At 40.8% G+C, this 27,371-nt stretch overlaps 1 long non-coding RNA gene across 1 annotated transcript; it reads right to left on the bottom strand.

Moving 5' to 3' along the window:
* Positions 1-216: 216 nt before the first annotated feature.
* On the bottom strand, positions 217-13,469 carry LOC116487938. The gene is made up of 3 exons (XR_004253121.1): positions 13,266-13,469; positions 13,016-13,140; positions 217-1,251 (listed from the first exon to the last, which is right to left on the bottom strand). It is a non-coding gene; the product is annotated as an uncharacterized LOC116487938 (long non-coding RNA).
* Between the last annotated feature and the right edge of the window lie 13,902 nt (positions 13,470-27,371).

Genomic DNA, 27,371 nt, shown 5'->3' on the forward strand with positions numbered 1-27,371 from the left:
TCTGAAAACACATCAGTTTCAGTATTTGGATATGATTTTGTATTCAACTAAACCAAAACAAAACAGATTATTTTATGAAAAGGTTCAACAGAATTTAAATGCAAATTTTATAAGAGCAAAAAATGCTTTCTACCTTCCATATAGAATGGTAGCAGTAAGCTAACATTGATTCATTTATGTGTATTCATAACATGTAATTTGCATTTTCCACCAAAAGTTCTAGATTATATACACACAACTCTCAGAAAGGGGCTTTTAAACTATTTATGTAAGATTCACAAAACATGCTTATGCACATGCCCAGCTTAAGAACTAAAAATTCCTGCACACAAATTCCCAAATGACTAAAACAGTATTCTGTAAAGCTCTAAATTACATTACATTTTAATTACATTGCACGTGAAAACACTCAGATAGGAATTCAGTTGGCCTCTTGCAAGGTTTTCCAAGAAGAGACGCAGGAGTCATCAGTATAATACAGATTCTGTATCTTTTAATGCAAATATATGCTGCAGAATTTAGAATTTCTGCAGTGGGACACATCCAGCCATGATCAGGTCATGATTTTTCAACAAAACTTTTAATAATCTACCTGAGTGTTATTATTTAGCAGAACTTGTCAGTGCAAGGCTGCCTGCAATGCTGCCAAACTCAGTTCCTACTCCAGTTCCAGGCTGTTTTCAGATTTGTACCATCCTTGGTTGGCACGCAGCTATGCTGGAGAGGAGGGTGGGTTTTTCCATAAATCAACGGGAACAAAGGAAATAAAGCAGACGGCTTCATCTTAATTACCACACACAATATAATAATGATATTTTTCATTTTAAAGGTGTGTAACAAATTCTTGGCTAAAACACTTGTGTGAAATAGAACTCCTCCCAAAATAATGCACCGTAGTAGCAATTTTAAGTCATAAAATTCCAAGGTCTTGCTAAAGTTTAAAAAAAAAAAAAATGTAGGGGCAAAGCGGTGTCAGTGGGCTGAAATTCCTTTGACAGATGTAAAGGTCTTGATGACAGTTATTTTCCAGGTCTGCAGCTCAGCAATCATGACTCTGAATGGTTTCCCACGTGAAGTGTTTGAAGAAGCGGTCGACGTGTGACTGATCTCCAAGGCCCACCGCCTGGTCTTCTTTAAGGATGAGGCAGAGGCAGAAGGAAAGGTGATGCTGATAAGGGAATCTGAACCAAATGTTGTCACATTCTAGAGATGATTAGATGCCCTTGCTGTGACTTATTACACAACCTGAGACTGGAAAGAGAAAACCTGGGATGAAACATAGCCGCAAGGGGGGGAAGACGCTTTTTCAGCAAAGAGCAAAAGCCAAGAGAGAAACTGTTATCGATGCCTAAGAGCGGGTTGGGTGTCAGAGCACTCTCTGTGCTGTGGGATGTATGGGAGGCAGCAGTAAATCATCCCCCTGACTCAGACCTACCGTGATCTAAATTTATATCTGCACAAGATGCTGATAATGTAAAAAAGCTTTGCTTTAATAAAGGACAGGACAATACATTTAAAATGCAATTTTGGTAGGTATGGGTTGTTTCAGATTTTGCTTTTTCCTTGTGTACATTAACAAATGAAGCTTTGAAGCCAAATACATATAATAGAATGAATAGACTTAAATTTGAAATCCTCTCTAAACTTCAAGTAAGTTTCTGTATTTGCTTATAAGCAAAACTATTGCTTCCTATATTTCAGATGTGTAATACACAACTTAAAGAAAGTGCAGCGTTGCTCTTAAATCCTCATTTTCTTTTAAAAAGACAGTTACCTGTAACCATATGCCTAATCTTGGGATTAGATACATTTTCTACATGCTTTGACATCTATAATGAAATATTTAGCTTAACAGAAAAGGCAAAGGAATTTGGGATTCTGGAGGAGCTCTTTGGTTAGAACACTAGTTCATTTTCACATCTTTCACAGAGTATTTTCACATCTGTAAAATACCCTTCTTAAAGCTATCAGAAAAAAAAATAAATAAATAAAAATAAAAATAAAAATAAAAATCTGTTGTTGTGGAAAATACTGATTTGTCACATTAAGCACAGACTCCAGAGTGCAGTTTATACATGATGTGTTGTATACAACCATTGCTGCATGGCTCAATTTTCAGTACAAATGCAGAAGTTAGATTAAGTTACATTTCTCAAGACTCTTCCATCTAGTCTCTCATTTTCCTCACTGATTTCAGGACAGGCAGCATCTCCCCTTACATCCACCTCCCTGCAGATCCTAGGAGAGGACAGAGTAGAACCTCTTATTGTGTTACTTACTGTGTAGCTTTGAATAAGTATGAGTCAATTCTGTTTTGGAAAAGTAGTGTCATTCTTAATATTAGTCATGGTTTACACAATAATTAAAGTGTCCGCAAGTTTTTCAAAAACAGTTTTATTAAGTGTGAAGACCTTGAAACAAAGATTTCAGAATTTAATGAGTTATAATTGTGTTTATTGAAGTATGTATAGTTTGTAAATGTGCATTGTTCTATCTGTTGATACAGTGGCTCAGTGTGCAAGTGCAAGGGAAGTTTGCACACAAAACGTGCAACTTGTCCTAGTGCAAGGGAAAAGTTGTCAATCTTCTTCTTAAACAAGTGCCACACTTCTCTCCAGCCTCAATGTCTATCACACACAGCCTAGATTTGTTCAGCTTCTGAATGTCCAAGGGCTAGAAACAGTTCTCCAGCTTAATATTTAATTGTTGAACTCCTCACTGGGGATGATAGCTAAGATGCCGTACAGAATGACTGATCACTAATGCTAGCTGGTGGTGACACCCTAGCTGTCAAAGGGGCCCTATCAAGCCTTTCAGAATCTTAAAGAAGGATGTGGTTTAAACCTGATTTTATGTCAGATACCCACTGCAACCCTGGGCAAGTCACTCCACCTGCTTTAGTTCCTTGTGTTCAAGACAGGTCTGGTACAACACACATTTGCAAATATGTGGTGAGACATCTGGCTGCTGCTGAAGTTAGAGAGAAATCTGAGGAGCAGCCTGGGGCCAGGCAGACCTCACTAGTGACCCCAGTCCACCAGAGGCAGCCTTGGCATCTTTTTGCCCTTCTCTGAGGTGGCTGAATAGAAAATTGAAAGTCTGGCCTTTTATCAGGCCTGTGAATGACTGATAAATCCCAGAATGGTTGTAATGAACAGAAGATCCATAGTCTGGGAAAAATCAGTGTGGGCTCTACCTGCTGCTTCATTTTTATAGCTCTAGAGGAACCTTGATGAGACTGAGGTTTTACCACAATGTAAATTGTTGGTTTGGGTGTCCCAAGAATGCATGTCTCGAGGCAGCCAGGTGGTTAACACTGCTCTGCAAACAGCTGAGGCGATTGCTGTGCGGAGCTTAGATGATTGGGATCAGCAGGATTTTGGGTCTGGAGCATGCCTGTGACAGAGAGGATCTCTGGCTCAAAGTTTCCCATCCCTCTGCCTCAGGATCATGACTCACTGTGTCAAGGAAGAGGTCATAAGATGGAAAAGGGCAATAAAGGGACAAGGAGGGAAAAAAAATCCAAATCCTTTCCCCTTGGTTTCTATCTCTGTCAGTATTTTATCTCAGGACTTTAAGACAAGTATCTTTTTTAAGTCCTTCCTCAAGCCTGAGGAATTTTAAAAACTATCCACATGCTATCTCTGTACCTTCCTTTGCTCTCATATTGCCTTCCTCACAAGGGTTTGCCCTCACCTTGCTCCAGGCAAGTTTGTAGCACAGGCACTGAAGATGAAGACAGATGCCTTCAGCACCCCCTCACTTCACCCCTGTGCTGCCCTTCACCAGGCCTTCAACCCTACATGACCCCGTCCCTTTGCTGGCAGCCTTGTGGGAGTCTGAGCAGTTCATCCCTGACTTTAAGGCCAAAAGAAGTCAGTGGCAAAGTGAGGGAAACCTTAGGGCACTGCCTTTTATTTTATTTCTGTCCCACAAATAACCAGAAAGCTTTACAATACAGTGTGGCAGCACAGATACTTAGTTTGTAAACTCCTGCCCCGTGTTGGTGCAGTGCCTGCCCATCAGGAGGTCCAGCCCATAATAACAACCATACCGAAACCCATATGAACATTGTAAAACATGCTTGCGTGCAGAGTGAGTATACTGGGGCTGTAGAAAATGTTACACTGCTTCAAGAGATGAGTTAGACAGCATCTGTAGCTCCTTGTAGGATGAGCAGAGTGGAGCTCCTGCCCAGACATCAGGAAGGTCTGCCTAAAGCCTGAGTTCAGCCAGCAGCAGCCAAGAAGGACACAGCAACACATGACAGCAGGACACTGTGAAAGCATGCTTTATAAATACACACAACAAATACTTTTTACCCTCTTCTTCACCACTGCCAGCTCTTCTTGGCATATTGCTTCTCTTTTAAATCAAGGCTTCAGCTTTTCTTTTGCAGGAAAGATGAGTTCAGCATTATTTTTCCCAAACATTCTATCCAGCTGTCTTTTTGTTATCCTTACACAGTCTTATTTCCACAGTCACTGCATTTATACAATCATAGGACACCCTGAGTTAGAAAGGACTCAAGAGGACCATCAACCCGAACTGGAGGTAATGCCTTACTGAAGGAGATATCACCCCCATTTTACAGGTGTGTATGTGAGGCACAGAGTACACTGAGTGACACAACCATGCCAAGAGTTTTCCTCAGTTTCACCATCTCTCTTCAATCTGCTAGCAAGGTCTTCCTAAAAGGAAGCGGGATGCTAAACTTCAGAAGCAGTGGGTTCAGTGGCTTAGGGGGGAAAAGAGATAAGAGGAGAAGAAGAGAAATTGTGGCATAGACTGAATGCTGATTGCTTGCCAGTTTTGCTGTGTGTTAGTTTTTATTTAGAGGAAACTACTGAGCTGTCAGCCCAGGCTGTCAGAAACTGAAGGAAAAACACAAATGATTATATACAGGGGGGACAAGAAAATCAACCAACCAACCAACCAAACAAAAAAAAACTAACTCTGTAAATCACTGACGGAATCATCCCACTCTGCATCCTTTATCTTATACCATAAACTGATGCAACACTTATTTTCCCATGCATATCCCTTCAGCAGAGGCCATGGGCAGGGGAAGGGGGAACTTGTTCTCCTCTCTTTGTTTCCTGCAGCATTCTTCTCTTCCTTTCTTCCCCGCCCAGTCTGTGCAACAAGACTGTGCCCTTGCCTTACTAAATGATTAGACCCTGCTCTGCCCTTTCAGCTGCTGGTTCAGCCTTCACTTTTGGGGCACATGCTGTGCTGCAGCCTGGTTATAAACGGCTAGTTACAGACTTGTGGAGGAGAGTATTTTAGCTGCTGGGCATGCACGGTGAGAGTGTCAGCAGCTCCTCTGCTGCTGAAAGATGAATCTGAGCTGGTTGGCCCCAGTACATCAGATGCCAAGACTGCAGGGAGGAGCTGGGAGAGATGAAAGAAGATCAAAAGTGGGAGGGAGGACTTGCTGTTTCTGTGGAAACCAGGACGTTAGTCAAACTCAGGTTTTTGCATCACTGACCCCAAGATGACCTGCTGACCTCTCCTCCCAGGCTGGCTCCAGCACAGCTGTTTCTCCTGAAGGAAAGGAGCCAGGCTCACCTCCTGCTCCCTGCCTGACAGCGTGTCCAGGCAGACTCCCTCCTGCCAGCGTAAAGACAATTAAAAGAGCATCACGAACGGGATTCGGGCCACCTAATACTGAAGAGGTCATTGGGATAGGTACCCCAGAAAACCCCAGTGTGACAATGCCATTGCAGCAAGTAAATAACTGCACATGTGCTGCTCTTTCAAGTTTTCTGACTGCATAGATAAGAATCTTTGGATGTTGTTTGTTTCTCACACACGTGTACAAAATTCTGAAATGAAGATCTGAAGCAACCCATGAGGTTATGGAACCATATTCCAAAAGATGTTCACTAATCATTTTCCTATTCAAAAGGCCCTGATAATAATAAAAATAAAAATAAATAAATAAAAAGCTTTGACAGCATGCAGCAAGAAGTTTAAACCAGCATGGAATAGCAAAGAAGCAGAAGCTTTATGGCTAGCTCCTGACAGGAGGAATTTATTTGAGAGGAAGAAGCAGTATTTAAAAATCAGTAGAGAAATAATCCAGTGCACAGCCAGGACAAAGCAAGTACAATTATGTGTGCTCACATTAGGAAGAAGCAGCGGTTCCATTGCTAAACTCCTTCCTCAGGCAAGAGATCAAAGCAAATTACACCCATAAGAAGAATTTCTACAATGCCTCACTAATTAAATCGCAGTTGGTTCGTATAATATTGAAATCAAAAAACATGTAAACAAACCTTGAGACAAGATTGAATATTTTCCATGCAGACATGAGCCTGAACAAACTCTATCTTGTGCTGTGCCTGAATTTTGGAGAAGTTTGAATCCAGAGATGGGTCCAATTTTTGTGCTCCAGATACATCTCCACTTACTATTAATGAAAGTCAAGCCCTCAGCAAAGAAAGCACAGAGGCTGGAAGTAACACTCAAAACACAACCAATGACAGATGGAAAAAATGTAAAACAAGTCTAACCTCTCTGATTTTCAAAACTAAAAAGGAGACTGACTGGTGTCCTATATATAAAAGGCAAGTAAGTGTAAGACATTAAGCGAATTTTATGTTCCTGTAGGTAAGGGCAGGAATGAGCATTACAAATAACGAAACTAATATCAGTATTTTCCGAAATGACTGAGGCTAGTGGCAATGCAGCTGCAGAGAACAGCAGCATCCTTCTTTCACCCTCCTTCCTGAGTGAATTTACCTCCCAAAAAGTGGATGAGTGCTGCAAGGTATGTGGTGCTGGGCTGGTCAGAAAGCAACAATAAAATAGCTAGTGCTTACCACAGCTTTTACAGCAACACTGATGAAAGCCTGTGTGGCTGCTTGACTCTGAAGGAGCTGGATCACAAAAATGAGCCCTGACTCTGTGACACCTACAAATCTCTCCTGTCTGAGAGAGGCAGAGACTGCGGTTTGAATGGGTTATCCCTGCAGCTGCATGTGCTCACCCAAATCAGAAAATGATACCTAAAAACAGGCAGCTGGCTATAGCTTGGCTCTTTTCCATTGCAAATCTGCAGTTGGAACTTGCATCATCTCTGCTGTCCATTAACTGTTTCTTCTCATTGATTTAGGAATTGTCTGTAATGCCTCCATCCATCAAAGGCACCTTAGGGAACGCTGGGAGTGATTCCCCTCTTCTGTGTCAGAGATCTTACTTCTCTCAAATCATCTGCTCTGTGTGTGCCGGTGCTGCTCTGGCTATGCCTGATGCAGTAAACGCAGTGAGGCCAGGGAAGGGGCCTGAGTGCAGCCCCACATCTGCCTCTATCATCTGGCTGTCAGCAGGCTCCCAGGAGCAGCGCCGGCAGCTGCCTCCTAGCCTGCTCCCGGGCATTGCTCAGGCACAGTTTGCAAGTGCCAAGAACCATTTTGTCACACCAGGGGTAGCCCCCTCACCTCCCAGCCCTCCCGCTCCATGTGCCAGAGGACCATCCTACCTCATCCCCTCTACCCTGTTCCCCCAGCTCCCTGCCTGCTAACCCAGTTCTGCACACGCACACACACACACGCACACTGCGTGTTACCACATCCCGCTGCTGTTCCTGTTTTTCTCTTTGAATCATAACCCTGGAGCCCTGCACCTCCAGAGCGCCAAGTTTCTCTCAGAAAGGAGATTTACAAAATGAAATTTGCTTTCTCAAGAGCTCATCTGCTTAGTCCCCACCTGCATTCCTAATCCCGCTGGTGACATCAGGGGTAATGGGCAGACATTTGGATTTTGAGTAAAAGGCAGAAGTGATTGATCTCATATTCACTTTCCACATCCACTCCCATCTTCTCCCAAAAGAGAAAAATAAAGGAGGTTTTTAGAAAAGACAATAAGCCAGAAAACTCGCACCCCGAGGAATATGATGGAATGGCAGTATTCCTGCAGTGAACACTTCTGAGTTTCCCGTAACGACAAACTGTATCCACAGTTCAAGTACCCTTTGGAAGTATTAACTGTGAGCTGGAACAAGCAGCCAAATGTTCAGCAAGGATGTGGCCTCCTGCCAAGGGCAGCGTGGGGGATTCACAGGGGCGATGCTTTCTCCTTCCCCAGGCAGAGCGCCAGGAGAGCACAGCTCCCTCCCAGGGAGCCGGAGTGGCTGCAGAGCTGGCCCGGCTTCACAGGCAGCCCAAAAAAAATCCTCCTGTCCATTAGGTTTCCCCCCAAAAGACATTCCTTTCCCAGCTCACCTGTGCCAAGTGCTTCCCTCTTGGGGCAGCTCAAAACCCCACTACCTACCACAGACGTTTGCAGATGGCTCTTCTACAGACAGCCACTTCTAAGGGGCTTAACCTGTGCAGACTTCTGCTTTGCTGCAAAAGGGCATCACTCATAATTACACTTTTGCAAAGTCCTTGCACACACTCACACATAAATTGTTACATACGGGGAGGAAGGGGACCAGCTGTAGCCTGAGGACAGGTATATTCAGCACCAGCTTAATGCATATCTCTACTGCATCCCTATTTATCCCATTTATGAATAAATCTTTGCATAAAAAATGTCTTGGGAGGAGAAGCCACAGGGCTGTTATAGCTTTAACAGACCCCGAGTACTTATCTCAAGCTGAGAGAGTGATTTCATGGCAATAATTTGTTTAAAGTGTTGCTGATTGCTTCCTATTTCTTCCTAGCAAATGACTTTTACACCTTTCTACTGTTGCTTTTATATGAGCTGCTATGGCAATTACTCTGCAGGAGGCTGTGTAAACATCGTATGGACCCTTTTATCTGACTACTAAGGGCCTTAGAAGACACTCCAGAGACCTGATAAAAATGTTTTCATTCGTTTTTCCCCTTCCTTGGAAAAAAATATCGTTAGTATGTTTCTTTCAGAGTTTTCTCTGTTCTTACAGAGCACATTCAAGTGTACTTCCAACAGAGCCTGTCTGATCCCTGTAAATAGCCTGTTTGAAGGGAACTTCGAGAAAGTACAAAATGAAATTATTGAGAGCTTCTGTATGCAAGGAACAGCCCCTTCTCAGCTAAAAGAAGAATTTCAATGATAAAATAATTTCAAACCAAATTGAATCTTTCAGAAGAACCAGGGGTGATCATACAGTGATTAGGGCTATTGGGAGGGACCTATTTCTGATTCATCTTTTTATTCTCAAGGTATGAGAAATATCTATTCCTCCTACCCCTGTTAGGAATGGGTTGAGGCAACGATGTTTGGAGCACAACCAAAGTTTTTTGGTGTATGACTGAGTCTCCAGCCCAAGGATTTGAGTTCAACCTGTGAAAGTTTTGTGCTTTAGCCCAGCTTCAAAGTGTCTGCGTTCTCCCTTCTTATGTCTCTCAGAGATCGAAGCCCCGCCAGATCACCCATGAAGCCCAAACTTTATCACACATCATCTCTGTCAGATTAACCAGAGCACACACCGTGGAGTCTATGCTGGTTTTGTGCTTTTCTACCAGTCCTATTCTGGCTCTAAGAGGACTTAAAATAGCAGAACCATCACAAACTTTGAACAGCACAGGAAGACAATACAAGCTCTGGCATAAATCCTGCTGGTACAAAGTTGGGTTGTCAGTGTATTTTAGCAAATTTAGGCTGATGATATGAGTTCGTTCTTGAGCAGTGTTTTGTGTCATGTGAACACAGTGGGGCTTTTGGTTTGGTTTTGCATGTGGTTTGTTTTTGTTTTTGTTTTCTATGGAGTTCACTCTACTTGGTCAAATCATGATGTTATTCAATGAAGAAAGACACTCTGAGAGTAGAAACAGAATGATAATTAAACCTTATAGAATGATTAACTCATTGATAAATTATTGTAGTTAGGATTGTGATGCAGGTTCCTTTTTAATCCTTGATTTACAGGGGTTTGAGGAATTTGGTAATTTAACTATAACTTAAATAAAAAGAATGATTAAACTTTCACATATTCACCAGCAGATTATCTTCCTTTCCAAAATTTAATGCAACATAGTCTAGTATAAGTAGCATGATATTTAATTCCCCAGTATTCTGAATGAATAAGACATTTCAAATATCTTATGGATGAAAGCACCAAAATTCAAAAAAGGAATTTGTAAGACTTCTACCTGTAGGCAAAATGGGGAAAACATTCTTTAGTGATGCTATCATAGATTCTTTATCATAATTTTCCATTTTGTGTGTAATTTGTATAATTATCCCATTTCATGAACTCTGAATTAATATTTAGTTTGGGTCAAGGTCAATTTGAAAGTAATCACATCAGTTTACTTCTGAAAGCTGCCATGTCCAATAACCCTGTCCCAGGGATAAAAGCAGATATACCTTGTCATGATAAATCCATTTGTTTTCTTCAATTTTGATATGTTCACACAAAGTTTTCTGAATTGTAGATTGTGTTAGTCTTCTGGAACTTTTACTGTCATGCCAGCCCCTCTGCTGTTTACCCACCCCTACTGAAACACCATTAATGATGCACAATGACAACCCTTTATAGGAACCTGCCATGATATACTATGTGCATTTGGCTATGGTTTTTCTTTTTTTCTTTTTTTTTTCCCTCCAATATTTAAAATGTGTTATCAGTATTAGCAGAGAACAGGACTCCAGCAGGTACTGAATCCAATTCATACTTAATAAAGGCAATAGAGGATGTTAGGAGTACCTCTAGTTTCTACTTGCACTTCTGGGCAGTGACGTAGCACCCTGGGTTTAAGAGTAGAGCAGGTACTCATCAATAAACTCTGCTGCATCTGTTGAAAGAAGTGCTGTGTGCAGCATGATGTCAAACAGAGTGAGCATGAGCTTGTTAAGAAGTTATGAAAGGAGCTTCCTTGTTCCTTGGGCTGAAAGCCTGTTTCTGGCTCCAGGTGGCAAAAACATTAAAGAAGAATGGTTGTGAATTATTCTCACTGCTTATTTCACACAAGCACAAACTGGTCTGGTACAAGAACTGTCTGTCAAGTAAGTGAAATGAGATAAGCAGGACTAACACAGCATTATGCACTTAGCATAACAGTTCGCTCCTGTAACTTTATCTAGATGGCTACATAAATTGCTGTTAAGTACTCCAAGTGTTGTTACGTGCATTTTCTTTACAAACAGGCTTGGTAACATTGTTCTTCCCAGCCTTTGCACACCCACATACATGCTCCTTCAGCCCTTAGAAAGAGACAACTGTAACTGTAGGAAACAAAATCTGAAAAGATAATTCACAATAGAACTATCTAGCTGTAGTAAAAGTCTTCTGAGTATGTGCCTACAAAATAAGGTAGGGATACATGAAAATGCAATGCAATACCGCCCTCTGCTAAAGGAACATTCATTTGCCCAGCATAAGCTGGGTAGTGGAAAATCCTGCTTCAAGTCCCAGCATTTGTGTAAGAATACTGCTTAGACCAAACAAAGAGGAAACAGTTGTACAGTATCTGATGTTCATCTGCAAGCCAACACAGAGCTAACAAATTCATCACCGTTCCCTAACATTGTCAAACCGAATCCTAAAGCCTCACTTGGTGTGAGTGGTGGCACAATTCTACCACAAAAGCTTGTTTCAGATAATAATAATAAAAAAACACTCTACACACTGTCAGTGTCTAGTCAAAGCCACTCCCTAAATGCAATCACCTTCAAACAATTTTAAACAACTGAGACTATTTCTGATTTGTTTAAGTGGAAAATTTATCATGTTCCCAGCTAGCTTTAGCAATTTAACTGTCATTTAGATGGGGTTTACCATTCCTAGAAAGAGACCTGACCTTACCCACACCAGGTGCCCCTCAGCCTCTCCTTCCTTTCAAGGGGCTTTATAGAGAAGAAGATCCCCATGAGTGCTTGCCTGCACACAGATATGGAGCCCTGCTGGTGCCCTGCAGGATGCTGAAGACACAGAGGGAGGTTGGCAGGTGGGTCCAGCAGCCAGGTGGCTCTCTGGACCAGCAGGAGGAGCACCCTGGATGGAGCTGGATCCCCATTCCCACAAAGGTGGTCATCTGCTCATGGGACCTCCCACCCCTGCACCCACCCTTCCTCAGCTGCTGTCCACCTTGCTGAAGCATTGTCTGAAACACTGCTGGTTTCAGCCAAGGTTAACAGAGCTGGCTGGGAGCAGCTGTAGAGAAGGCATTTCATCTGTCCTGCCATCCTCAAGGGAAGAGAAGTCCCTTCCAGCCTAAGAGTGGCCACAAGGAATTCTCATGGGACTTGGGTTCCTAAATCACCTCCATGAAACTTCATGCCAGATCTGAAGCATCCTGTATAGCCCCTCAGTACAATGTGAGGAGACTTGGTTTTCTTTGTTATTGGTGGTTTGACTTTAGTTCCTTGCTGAAACAAACATTTAACCAATTTGCCTCTAAAAGTATTTGCATTTATTAACTTATTATTGAATTTATTAATTTATTAATTTATAATGTTTGTTCCTAAAATGGCCTGTTGCAAGAAACACTTAATATTCCACATCCCTTTTATATCTGTTCATGCCTATAATTCTATTCTTTAAGTTTCTTTCTCACTTTCATTTGTCCAGTACTGCTGAGATAGCAATGGCTGTAACCCATGATTTGAAAAACACATTATGAAGTGTAGAAGGCAACCAGTAGAGCCTACCATGTTGCTCTATGCATCCTTCTAGTCCATTCTCCTCTTCCGTTTGAAAATAAGAAGCTGTTGTCCTTTTCTTGATAGATTATTTTGTTAGGTCTGCTCAATTGATGCTGTGATTACATATAGTCTATCTGCAAACGTTTTCCACTGAAACTTCAGGGACTATATGGTCTCTAAATCAGCCATTCCAGGAGATACTTGTCTTATTTTCCATTTCTACAGCAGAGCTACAAACCTTAAAATTTAAAAGGCAATAATAAAGTATTTTCTTGTTTCCTGTTGTATTCAATGTGAGAAATTCTCTGATCTAAAAGCAGCTTCTTTTATATCACTTTCTATTAGGATCCTTTTCAAATTATTTACTGACTCCACTGTTAGACATCACTTTCAGATTAATAACAGAAACTTGCCTTGCCATATTTCTGTGTTTACTCACATTCTCTTGTCCCATTTTTCTCAGGGATGTAAAAATCTTCAATCTTCTGTCTAAATCTTGAACTATTAAGAATATCTGAAGTCATCACATGCTTTTAAACTGGACCACAGGCAAATGAAAGGTACCTGTTGCATAGAATGACCAAATTAGTGGCATTTTTGGGGATAATGATATTTCATTTTGCTTTTGGAAGATAAAATACATCAGTGTTCAATCTGTATATCAATTAAAATGACAGCACGATCCTTACCTGCATGTAAATGAAGAAACTCCCTAATTTTATATTCAGTATTGTTCCTCTACAACTTGGCAGTATGTCTGGCAGCAGACAACATAATACCCATTGTTCTTAAACCTCTTCAAAATATGAATGAAATCCAGTAGAAAATTAGAAACCAGGCTGACTTCACCCATCATTGGTGGTTTCATGTAACCAAGCAATCAAAAGTATGAATCCCAGTCCTGGAAAGAAATACTGGTTACAAGTATACTACCTCCAGGCAATTCCACTCCTAGTAAAATACAAAGCTGTCCCGATTGCAATGATTGGAAAGGTCACAGTGAGTAAATTATAGAGAACAGGTGAAGAAACTAACTCTTAACTTAAGGAGATGAGGTGAGAATAAAGAAACAAAGAGCAAGTGAAGATTTCTCTGCTACAAGTAGAAACTATGCAGGTGTGTTACTTTGTTATTTCATTGAAAAGAAGAGGCAGAGGGTGAGCTAGGAGAGTTCAGAATTGTATGTTAATAGTCAATGAGTTTTTGCCTAGACTGTAGAGAGTTTTGGCACACAATGAGCTTTATGTTACTGCTCCAGTCAGCTCAGATCATCTCTTGGGCTGCTCTAAATTATATCAGAAGCTGCAGCCTGTAGTTGTAAGGAAATGCTAAGTTTATGCAAAGCCTCCTAACTCCATGTTTACTCTTGACCTCATCAGCAATTCAGCTCAGTCTATATAAGCTTTTTTGTCTGCACCTACAGTGCCTCTGACATGTTCAAGCAGGAGATGACAGCCATCAGAGCAGCTTGTGCCATTTTGTGATGGAATACATGTTCACAGACCTTGGCAATTATATTATAGGCCCTCATCTGTTCAGTGTTTAATTTGTGAAGCATTGTTCAAATGCATAGACATATTACATGACTCATACCACATGATACAGGAACTTTAGCATCCTGCAGTAAGAGCTCGTCTGAGATGGTCCACAACATGTTGCCCAGAACATTTCCGAACCTGTCAATTCACTTGTAATTCACCGGTTCTGTATTCCATCACTGCCCCAATTTCTTTTGCCACTTTTTCCTTCTGTGTCTTATCTTCTTGGCAACCCAGGCCAGTAACATATAACTGAACTTTATATTCAGAGGAACCTTCAGTGACCTGTCTTTAAATCTGGACAGGCACAGAACTGATTAGCGGTACAGTGCCAGTCACCCTGCCCTGCTGTTGTATGACCAAGGAAGAACAGGAAAGTTAACCTCTAACAGGATAACTCTGAGCCTTCTTTGCTGGAGTTTACTGGAGATGTGAGCTTTTGAAGTGTAAGAGTCAGCCTTTCACAGAAATGTGTGTTTTCCAAATTATTTGTATGCTAGGGCAACATTTTCAAAAGGGGTTAATGACAAGTTACTTCTTGCAGGACCCTGAGCATAAGCTTTCTCTATGTTTCTGATTGCACAGCTCTGTTAATCAATTTTATGCAACTAATGTTCCTGATCTGCTACCCAAATGTGCCCTAGAGAGTTCATATGATCTGCTGTGAGTCTGATAGTATATTCCTTAAATTAGTTTGCCTTAGGGGGAAAAGATTAGGGCCCTGTATACCCTTGAGTACCTACTTTTAGGTCTTTGCCAGAAGACATCCCTCTTTTATCTCTCTTGCAGAGCAAATTCCTCTCAATTTGTGACACAGGAGGTAAAACTTCAAAGCTCTCCACTATAAAATGAACTACAGAAATTTGAATAGTATTTAGTTAATGGCAGGCCTGTTAGTGGCTCCGGGGAGGAGAACAAATTCTGATAAAATCATGGTGCAGCTTCTCTTTGCACTAAATTTGGGTCCACCTCGAAGGATGTACTGAATTAATTATTTCCACTCTTACTACTTTTGGCATGATGTGCAGCAGGTTTTATTTCCCAGAATGCTTAGTGTTTTATCTCTGCAATGAATTTTAAGTTTGCATGGAGAGGCAAAATATGAACGGTCACAGATATTTTCTATGGTCAATAAGTTGGAGAGAGCTAACCAGATAAAGTGGTTTGTTCTGGAACTGATTGTCTCCTGCAGGATACCCCAAGCACTTTAAAGAAAAATTTCTCTAAAATTACAATACCAGAAGCAGAAGCAAAAGAGAAATGAACATTTGACTATTTTTGCATAACATTCCTCATTACCTGGTTTATTATCAGCTTAATAGGTAATTCTTCTGCAGAAAATAAAATATTTGTAATGCAATTTATATATTCCTTTACTTATTTTTTTCAAGACTTTTTTTCTAAAAATCTTTGCAGCTATCCTGTTCATGTAAGCCTCTATACAGGCACTTTGGAGAAAACAATGTCCTAAAAACAAAGAAAGAAAAAAAAAAACTCAGACCAAAAACAGTTTTCTCTGTCTGCATGAAATTCTTCTACTTGAAAAGTAGAAGAATTTATTCCAAATATAAAGCAGTCAAAACCACATCTATAGACTTAATTAACTAGCTGTGTTGTGTTGTTTACAAACTTACCAACTGTAGAAGCCATAAACATCTGCTGCAGAAATAAATAAAATGCATGTAAAGCCATATTTATAACTGTTACAGAGTAAGGAAATAAATTAATTTGTGAAGGTTGATACCGAGTCCTGCTGGGGACTGAAGTCCCTGCTTCTAAGCTCTCGAAAAAGGTTGGTGGGAGAGATTTCAGGAGGACAATGAAACCAAAATAATTTTACTCTGTGCTATTGCAGATTATAAAATAATAATAATAATAATAATAATAATAATAATAATAATAATAATAATAATAATAAATAATAATAATAATAACAACAACAACAACAACAACAACATTGCAAACTACACCAGAATATTTTACCTATTTATCCAATTTCTTCTCGGAAAGAGCGGTCAGGCATCAGAACGGGTTGCCCAGAGACGTGGTGAAGTCACCGTCCCTGGGGGTGTTAAAGGAAAGGCTGGACATGGTGCTTAGGGACATGGTTCAGTGGGTGACATTGGTGGTAGTGGGATGCTTTGACCGGGTGATCTTGGAGGTCTTTTCCAACCCTAATGATTCTATGACTCTATGATTTATGTTTAAACTGTTTCTGTTCACTAGCCATTGTCAAAAGTGGTTATGTCCTTCTATTTCTCATGTTTAGATTATATTATCGTTACAAAATGAAATACGCCTACATTCATTCAAAATGAAATATGCCTTCCAATGCCTATGCTTAATATCAGGAATTTAACAAAAATCAATATGTTTAAGCTCATATGAGATTTGATGAGGCAAAAGAATACTTCCAGGCTTAAAAGTTATTTCTTCTCAGATAATACTTTGTTTCCATCATAGATTTGTCTTATAGGCATACAAGATGGCTTTACTCTTATGTCTTAAACTTCTGTGTTTACTCTTATGTCTTAAACTTCTGTGTTGCTATTTATTTATTTATTTATTTATTTTATCCAGAATTATATGAAGATTTATGGTATGCAGTTGCAAGGTATGTATCCTCATAGATGCAGTTTTGTACATCTGGACCACAGAAAACATGAAAATTAAAGCAGTATTCACAACATGGAGTTTCTCTTAGTCCCAGTCAACAACACTTCATGTACTTATAAAATATAAATATAAATAAATACTTATAAAATAAACATTCCCTTTCAAAACCCCAAACAAAGCCATCGACTCAATACAAAGAAAGAATAAAATGAGATAAGAAAGAAAGAGAGAAAGAGAGAAAGAGAGAAAGAGAGAAAGAGAGAAAGAGAGAAAGAGAGAAAGAGAGAAAGAGAGAAAGAGAGAAAGAGAGAAAGAAAGAAAGAAAGAAAGAAAGAAAGAAAGAAAGAAAGAAAGAAAGAAAGAAAGAAAGAAAGAAAGAAAGAAAGAAAGAGAGAAAGAGAGAAAGAGAGAAAGAGAGAAAGAGAGAAAGAGAGGAAGGAAGGAAGGAAGGAAGGAAGGAAGGAAGGAAGGAAGGAAGGAAGGAAGGAAGGAAGGAAGGAAGGAAGGAAGGAAGGAAGGAAGGAAGGGAGGGAGGGAGGGAGGGAGGGAGGGAGGGAGGGAGGGAGGGAGGGAGGAAGGGAGGAAGGGAGGAAGGGAGGAAGGAAGGAAGGAAGGAAAGAAGGAAGGAAGGAAGGAAGGAAGGAAGGAAGGAAGGAAGGAAGGAAGGAAGGAAGGAAGGAAGGAAGGAAGGAAGGAAGGAAGGAAGGAAGGAAGGAAGGAAGGAAGGGAGGAAGGGAGGGAGAGAGGGAGGGAAGATAAAAAAATACCTGTAACTTCGCTTTTTATTCCTTGTCTCCATGTCAAGTCCTCTAACACTGTCAGATCTTGCTTGCATTTCCCCAGTGGAACAGGCTTTGTTGTCTGCATCTATATCTACCCCAAATCCTCCATGTTGTCAATTTACAGATTTGCTAATTTTTTGGCCCCTTAGTCACAAAAGCTCTTTTACTATGGGTCTTGTTAGACTGACCCCTTAGTTCCTTCAGAGTCAGGGCAACCACCAAATAGTGGACATGGGGATGGGATGGATCCTTCTCTCATCCTGTCCAGTGCTGAATGACTTGCTGTTCTTTCTAACTTGGCTTATTACCATGGCATGTTTGGAAACTGCAGACATTTGTCCTGACTGTTCAGTTCTAATGCTGGCTCTGGCATCAAACATCCTATTTTCAGTAATCCAAATACTGCGTTTTCTAGTGCCAATATTGCTTTGAAGACTACGTCTTATGGAAATCTTCACTGATAATCTAACCACTTGCACACATGCTGTCTTGCTACTAACTTTTGGGCTCTGCCCTGATGCATTTAATGCACCTTCCAATGAAGGCCCATAAGACTTTCCATGCTTCACCCTCATGTTTTCTTAAGGCTCTCTTCGAAACAAAAAGGTACCGGAACTTACTTCAGAATTTAAGATGACAGCCATGCCTCTTCCAATGTGCCCCAAGCTGGCTTTATTGAGAAGGCACCAGTAGGATATCCTTTCTAGTGAATTGAGAATGTGAAAAATATAAAGCTGGAGTATGATGTTTTATTCATATATGTTCTTATGCCACACTCATTAGTTTTTACTGACATATCTATACCTCAGAACAGTGCGTTTAATGTCAGTCATTCTGGACTGTTTATTTTCTCATCTTCTGCCCCAAGAAACAAGAATCTAGGAGAAAGTGTCATTTTCAATTAGTTTTGGGAAGGTGGGAAAAACCTTTTTTCCTTTAGCATATACACTATGGTGTGTGTAAGATAAGGCAAAACAGATATGTATTTGAGGTTAAAAAAAAATGGTGACATATGATGGCATATAAATTTGGGGGAAACTTAATACAGACCCTCTGATTCAACCCCAAAGAAATATATTTTTGTCTCACAAACATTTTCTTTTCTCTTTAAGCAAACTGTTTTGCTGGGTCTGTGGCTTTATCTTACAACATTATCATGTTCCCAGATCAATCTCACCTTAAAACTCAAAAAAAAAATTAGCTCCAACACATCCATTGCTTTTGGAATACTATCAAAAGTCAGCACAGAGAGAGGAGGGTCCCCACACATTCAGTGGCTTCTGAGGAAAAGGACTCAGAACTGGTTAAAAAACAACACTGGAGCTTCAGCCCCAGCTAAATTGCATACAGATCATCAAGGACAAGCTCCTCAGAGCACCAGAATAGTCTAAGGCAATGTGAGAAGAGCTGAGCTGAAGCATGGCAGAAGGCCAGCGTGTATGAGCGTGGTGATCCTGACTGAGCTCAGACATAAAAAGCAGGTGCACAGAAGTGAGAACAGGAACAGGGTACTTGGGAGGATATAGAGACGTTGCTTGTGTGTGTAAGGATGGAGTCAGGAAAGCCAAAACTCGGCTGGAGTTGAACCTAGCAAGGGAGGTGGAGGACAACAATTAAGGTTTCCTCTATGGGCACACTGGCACCAAGGGAAAGGCTAAAGTCTGGGCCCATTGCTTAGGGAGGTTGGGGACCTAGTCACAAGAATAGGTGTCCTGCAGCTTTTACCTTTTTTGCCTGTTATCACTGTTATTTGACCCCAGGCCTCAAAGGTCTCTGAGCCTGCTGGCAGAGTCTGAGAGAATGATCCCTCAGGGATCAGTACTGGTACCAATGCAGTTTAATGTCTTCATTAACAGTCGGGATGGTGGGACTGTGTGCTCTTGCAGTGAGGTTACGTGTGGGATTCAATATGCTGGAGGGCAGGGCTGCTATCTGAAGTGACATGAAGAGGCTGGAAAAATGGGGTGACAGGAACCTCATGAGGTTCAACCAAAGCAAGTGCAGAGCCTTGCATCTGGGATGGAATAACCACCCACACCAGTATGGGCTTGGGGATGACTGGGAGGCAGCTCAGTGAAGGCTTAGGTGTCAGGTCTCATGTTCAGCAAAGGACCCCAAGTTTTCTGAGATGTAGGTGGTAGATCAGTCAGGGTAGGAAAGCTGGCTTGAACATTTGAGATCCACCAGGAGAATGTTTTTGGGTAGCATTCTTTATCAGGTATGTGTTCAGTGATCTCTCCCAAACATGTCTCTTTGTTCCCTTCCAGTTAGTGTTGCTAGAACCAGAACAGGACTTTCCCCTATAGAAAAACATGAAAGCTATATACTCTGGTCTTAAAGCTCATCCCACTTACCCAAGCCTACCTAAAATGTTAACAATAATTACAGAGTTTTCAAAAAAAATAAATAAATAAATAAGAAAGGTGCAGCTGGGACTGGGCCTGCACTGTGCATGTGTCCCTCCCTCTGTAGGACCAGAGTACATCCTCTGCCAGCTGGCACTGGAGTGATGAGCACTTTAGTTCTCCTTTACCAAGTCCCTATTTCTAGCTAACCTACTCAGTTCCCCTTCTCAGTACAAAGCAAAGTGGAATGAGAAAAACCTTTTTCTTGACTTTTTCTCTCATTATTACAAGGCATGCTTAACAGCTGTAATTCTCTGCATCTGTTGGAGTGTTCCCATAACTTTCTGGGTTTTGAGGTGTTTTTAAGATTATTTTAAAGACTTCTGCTGAGTAGAGGGAAGTTCCTTCTCATTGCTGTCCTCTGTGCAGTCTGCTGCCTTCCTTTCCAGAAGCTGTGCTCTGGTGGGAGAAACAAGGGAGAGTGGGAGGGAAGTGAAACTGAAAGGAGGAAAAGAGAAATAAACAGTGAGAGGAAAAACATAGTAAGGAGAAGAGCCTTGCATAAACTTTAGACTTGTTACAGCCAAAGCATGTTTTTTTTTGTTTTGTTTTTGTTTGTTTGTTTGTTTGTTTTGTTTGTTTGTTTGTTTTGTTTTGTTTGTGTTTTTTTTTTTTTTATGGTTGCAGGCTTACATGTCTTACTTGGCCCTATAGAAAATGCTCCCACAAGAAAGAGGTTGTAGCTGCTAAATAAATAAATAAATAAATAGTCTGTTTTTGTTATTGCTATTTATTGTTACATCTTGATTATTTCCAAGATTTCTGACAATATTCCACTTTCCAGAGAACCACAAAAGTACATATAAGAAACTAATAAAACACTTGTTGTTATGCCATTTGTTTCCTTTGATAAAAGAATCCATTAGCATCTTTCAGCTAAACAGCTTCCACCCAGTTCCTGCATATGAGAGCACACAGCAGCAGCACGTCCATGTGAGATTGATGCATTCACCAAAATCCCAAGGCAGGCACAGTGCACCATGGGCTGATAGGGCAGACCTCCAAGCCTACTTAGTAAAAGTTATTTTTCACATCTTGAACAGTAAGCATGCATTACAATACTGTTTATCAGTTAAGGGAAAAGACCTGATCCTATTCCCGTTCTCTCCCCAGATTAAAAATGACAGCTTTAAAATATATTTCTCCAGTGCTTGTGATCTGAAGACCTGTAACCTCCAGAAAGCCACTGCATACACTGATACTTACACAAGAAGCGGTTATAGCTCAACAATTCTATGACACAGTCTCTCGAAATCAACCTCTTTGCCTCTCTTTTTGTTCTGTCCTTCCTCTATGACATTAAATTACATCTATTTTTATAAGTAAAAATAAGAAAAATTTTTATAAGAAAAATTTTTCTATTTTTATAAGAAAAGCTATACTATTTTTCTGTTTTCTCCCTGCATACTTTCACCTTTTTTTTTTTTTTTTTTTTTTTTTTTTTTTTTTTTTTTTGGTGTGGGGAGCAGATTGTGTGCTACAAGATTGAGAATATTTGGTATTTCTTGATCTAGACATTTAAGCTTAAGTGGGTGAAGCAGAAAGGAGCTGGAAGACCTGGTGAGCAGAGATCACTTTATGTAGTCCATGTGTTTGAAGAATAAAGCCACCACGAAGTTGAAGCTGGAGTGCAAACACAGTATGGCGTGTTCTCCCTGCCTACCCTATAATATCCCAGATTTACTAACAGCACAAAGACAAAGCATTACCGTATTATTTATAATGTCATTTCTCAAGAATGTAATGTCCCACCCTCTCCCGTTCTTAGCTTTAAACTTGTTTGATGAACACCAGTTTTCCAGTAAAGACAACATGATATTTGGCCAGGGTGGTGGAATAAGAAATATGATTCTTTTCATGTTGGACACTTGCATAATATTTTTCAACATCCAACATAAACCAACATAAAGTTGGGTTTATGCAGGATTACAGCAATCCTTATATTATTTATGTAAAATGACAACATGTCATGTGATAATATTTAGGTTAGTCATCGTGCAACCTATTACAGCCTACATGGAGGGAAATATGAAATTTTAGTTAGCAAAGTGAAACCTTTAATTAATTTCATCTGTCCAACAGTTGCTTTTCTTTTTACCCAAGCAGTAAATATCTTCCAAGAGATGCACAGAACAGAGATTTGTCTTTCAGTGACAGCTTAAAAAAATGCTTATTAATGCTCTGAGCCTGCCATGTATGTCTGACACAGCCAGGTTTGTCACGCTGTTGATCCCAGATCTGCGTGAGAAGAACAGATTGCACACAACCCTTCTTAGCTTCTCCAGGCCTGTGAAGGCTGCGTGGTCTATGCTGGAGAATGACATTCTTTGGGAATGGGAAAGGAGAAAACTCTCCGCCCATCCCCACCATCTCTTCATACGTTCTTGCTGTCTTCTCTTGGATAGACATCCAAGAGACGGAGGAAACAGCAGGCAAAACCACGCATGAGATCTGTTGAAATTAACATTTCCCAAAAGTCCCCAGCTGACCCTCTGGGTGCTAACAACAATGTGAGTTGTAGATGATTTTCTGAAGACAGCAACATGATTCATAGATGGTCCTTATTACAGTACACCCATAAATACTTAAATACAACAAAATAAATGAGTCTGTCAAAACCACCTGGCATCAAGTTAGGCCTACTAATCTGATCTGACTGCTAAAGTCAGCACACAGAAGCAAATCTCCATCTGTGAGCTTGCTGCCCAAGGTGTTCAGGGGGCATGTTGTGCATGCCCATGTCAGCTATCCAGAACAAAGATGCTGATCAGAAGCTCCCAGAGGACAGAGGAATGTGAAAGTCGGTACTTAATTGCTACCGCACATGCATATGTGCCGTAAGTGTAGCTGAAATGCACACTTTGTTTTTTACTTTTTTTTTTTTTTTTGAGATAGGATAAAATACTTTGGGGAAAGCTAGGTCTCCAGTAAAAGCTTTTTATTGTACATACATACACGACTTTGTACTTACGTTAAATTTATTAATAGAATGTCTCCGGTTGTGTGAAAATTTACTCAGCCAGGAAGTTAAAACTACGGCCTTAACTCAGAGCCCTGAGCATTTATGAAATGTGACTTTTCCCCTCCTTTCATTGTGTTAAAGAAAAAAAAAAAAAGGAAATAATCTGTAGCTGCCCAGAACACAGAAAAATGCTTCATAAAAACCTGGCATTTTTAGAAGATGACTATTGGCCACACATTGGTGATGTTATTAGTGTTTTCCCTTTAAGCCCAAACATTTAATCCAAGCATTATTAACACTTAAATTATTTGCCAAATTTTCTCCTTACTAAGGCTTTTTTTAAGATGAGCATCGGTTTGTTGCCTTCTAAATTGTGTTCCAAGAGTGATTTTTAATGAAATTTCAATAAAAATCCCTCCTTAAAATGTCAAACATATTTTCTGGAAAATATAAAATGGCTCTGAACAGAGACCTTGCAAACTCAAATCAGCCTCAGTGTTTCCTAGGCTGTATTTTCCCATTTTTGTCTCACTCTGTATTTTCATTGGATCTAAAAAAGAAGAAAAAAATATATTTTTGGTGTGTGTGCACCCATATACACTTGTGTAAAAACACACACACAAATGCACACACACACATACGTACTGTCTGATCATGGGCATTTTTTGGGGAAAAAAAAAAAAAAAAAAAAAAAGTGATGAATGTCTGGAGATGGGAAACTAATGGGAATAACTCTGTAGCTATAGTAGGCATCAGTGCTACCTGATTTTCCTCTCTCCAATTGTCTAGTGTTCTGGAGGGTGCAGAGCAGTGGTAGTTGTAAAATGTTAGACTGAGGTGATGACTCCTTGATAGCCTATTTCTGCTGTAAGGGAAAATATTTGCTTTTTTACTGTGCAGTTGGATGGATTTTAGAGAGGATCCTCTATCCTGACACTAGTCCAGAGGTCCAGAACTAAAGCAGCTGGCAAGCCTTTCAATGCTAAGAGTTTTGTTGATGTTTACACACCTTTGTCTCCCTCTGTCTCTTCTGCACGAGGACAATGAAGAGAAGGGTTTGCTATCCTCGCACGTACTGATACAACATAAATATTTTGAACTTTATCTTGTAGATAAATGATCCAGTTTCCACCCCATTTTTTACATCCAATTTTGTGAAAAGCTGCTTTATTTGGGTATTTTGGGGCACACTACTTATAAAAAACATGTTTACCATGCTGACTGTTTATGCCTGAGTGGCATTAAAGCAAGACCAAAAACACACAGAGCTCAGAAAGCCGTGAACCTCCCCACCACATCTTTGCACTCATGGTCTTGGCTTTGGGCCCGGCGGCTGCGGGGAGGCCTCCATCCTCGCCTGCCGAGCTGCGGCCAGCAGCCAGCCTCACAGGAGGGCGAGCAGCCTGCGGCAGCTCGGCGGGGACGCCCGGCCACCACACAGCGCCGCGCGGAGAATGGCAGGAAGGCCTCTGTTATTGCAGGCCGCTCGCTCTGGAGCCCGTCTGCCCTGAGCTCGCTCCCCGGGATTTCCGAGTCACGGCCACGGCTCCTACTAACAGCCAAATATTTCACTCTCGAGACACGCCGCACTTCCTGATATAGGATGCACTTGCATGTCTCCCGATGACCTTAAACACTAATAAAGGAGTCATAATATGACCTAGACAGGCCTTGAAAGCCGGTGGCAGTATGAGTGATGGAAAGGGAGGCTGAGCGGGTGGGAGCACTTGTCTGCTCTTTGTTCAGCAGCTATCACCCCATGTTCCTTTTTTTGCGATTACGTAGAGGAAGAGAATTTAAAACACTCCTGTTGCCCTTTTGCCAGCAGCAGAAGTTAATCCATTATGCTAGAAGGGAAAATCCAAGCGCACTCTGAGTCAGGCTGATTGCCTTGCTCTTGGCTTCCTCATCTGCTCCCACTGAGGGAAACAGCCACCCCATGCAAGTGCACATCCTCTCAGACAGTCTGCCATTCTGCAGTTGTAAACCCGGAGATACCCAGCTCCTGACAAAACCACAGATTGAAGACATGGTGTGGTTCTTGATGTTGTGGGACCGTATTCTCACCTGGTGACAGCTGACTTACCTGCTCTCAGAGAAGCAGAGGACCTGGTCCCATTGGCATAAGGAAGAACAGGGGCTATCTTCTGCTGCTTCCTGCCCCATATTACGTCTTGAACTAGCTTGGCCCTACAAGCAAAGCAAAAGTAAGCAAAAGGAAGGTAATTTGGGATCATGCTGGCAACCCAGCTATCCACCATGAAGTGTGCTCAGACTTGCTAAGCAATGAGTGAATGATGACTTTGTTACCAGCAAAATGGCCAGCATTACGGAGATCGAATGCAAGTGGAGGAGAAACAAGAGACCACCGGGAAATGAGACAGACTTTCTCATCAGCAGAGGACTGTTTTAACTGCTTTAGTAGCTCTAAAAATACTTAATTCAACCACAAATCTATGTTATTTAGTGTTATTTATTTGTAAAAGGAAGGATAACAGTCTGTCTTCAGCTCTGTATTACATAAGATCAGCTGACATTTGCTGTGATATCACAGACCAACAAAATGAAATAACTTGCAGAGAAAATATTGACTTTCTTTTTCTGAATTGAAGCCAGCAGACTGAAGGAGATGAATAATATGAAATAAGAGAAAATATTCAAGTAGTCATGCCCAGACTAAATTTAGATACAAGTGAGGAACAACCTAATTCAGGAAAGCTCAAGAAAAAGATCTTGGATATTATTATCATTAATATAAAAGCTTTGAGTTGCAGAAATCAATTCTTAGCAAATGAAACCCTGGAACAATGCAGTGAGGCAATTCTCACAAAAGATGAAAACTAAAGTGCACCATGATCTCATCATATGCAGATACTTCCACATAATTCCCACTGATTTTGACAGGAGCTATGCACACATTTCAGAGGGAGGCCTTTAGTCACACAGAGAAAAGAGACAGAACCTGTAAGCATGGCAATTCTCAACATTTGTTGCCACTGCACACACCAGCAACTCAAAATGTCATAGATCTGCTCCCAGCTAAGACCCTATTCAAATAACCTTACACCCAACATCCCCTTGGAGTATCAGTTTGCCTTCAAGACTTGTTCCCAGGGTCTGAGTGACAAGGACAATTAATCAGGGCTGCACCCACTGTAGCCAACAATGTGACACCAGTACAAAGTTGGTGGGAAGTCAGCATCAGACCTCTTTTTCTGCATCAGCTTTATTCTTGACATGATGTTATTGCTCACTTACCACCTCATTTTTTAAAATGAATGTATGCTATTGAGAGTGTTCATAGGATATGTTTCTCAGATTGATTCAACCCAGTAGACTTTAACAGCAATTTCTACAAAATCCTATTCACTCATTCTCTTTCTTAACAAAGAGAATACAGTAACGATACCTCTGAATATTTCTCTCAGTCCCAGAGACCTCTCCGAACTTCCCTCTGTGCATTCAGAGTAGCTCTTCTAGGGTCTGATGTTCCCCCTTTGTTATACTAATTCACCATCATAACTATGGAAAATGGTTGTTCTGACATTTTCCCAAATTCTTAACTTTTAATCAAATATATCTAAATGACAACTCATTACCTCCCTCTGATACAAGAGCTAAAGGGGTTGAAATGCCATGCAATCCCATGCAATCTACGGTTCTAGAGGTTTTGAATGTTAATCTTTCTTTAATATTTATAGAAAACCATGAGTTCCAGTTGGCTCTTTGTGGTACCTCTTATGCATACAGCTCACTGTAGTCAGGTCACCTTGAAGGTTGCTGTGGGATTCATGAAGAATTTGAGCAGGGTAAGATTCAGCTGGTCAAAGATGCCATACCAACACCTGGAGTATTTTTGTGCTTAGACATCTCATTTAAATGACTTTGGAGGCCTTGCCACTTCTTAGAACACCTTGGATTTATGCATTCTTTCTCTGTTTTAATATTATGGCATTTTATTAAGCAATATTTCCATCTCTGTTGCCCATTACCACACTTACGCAAGTATACATGTAATTGTCCAACATCCCACTCCAGCGCTACCAACCTCTCAATCTCTTTTCTTCTCCCCAATGGCCTTTTGTCTGTTGTTTCTGCCATATATTTCTGCACAGATGAGTGTACCACTCTTGAAGACTCAGCTGATCTCAATTTGTATGTCATACAAGAAAAAAAAAAGCCTGAAATACCATTTGTTTTTTTTTACTGTCTAAGACACACCATAAGTTCTCCTCACGTCATGTGCGTGCCTCCATTCCTTACATCAAATTTTCCATGGAAACTCACACCAGTGTCATATACAATGCTACCTCCCTGCTCCTAGGCTGTCTGTGCGTGAGACAAGAGAGGGAAGGCTGGGAAGGTAAGTGTGACAGACAGACAAACGGCCTGCGGTTCTTCGGCACATGTGTTTCTTGAGCTTCAGCCATGAGCTGACATGTTTACATTTCAAACCACTCGCAGACTGCAGTGGGTGCAAACAGGCATCTTC

This window comes from Aythya fuligula, chromosome 3 (assembly GCF_009819795.1).
Source record: "Aythya fuligula isolate bAytFul2 chromosome 3, bAytFul2.pri, whole genome shotgun sequence".
In the NCBI taxonomy this organism is placed as follows: Eukaryota; Metazoa; Chordata; class Aves; order Anseriformes; family Anatidae; genus Aythya; species Aythya fuligula.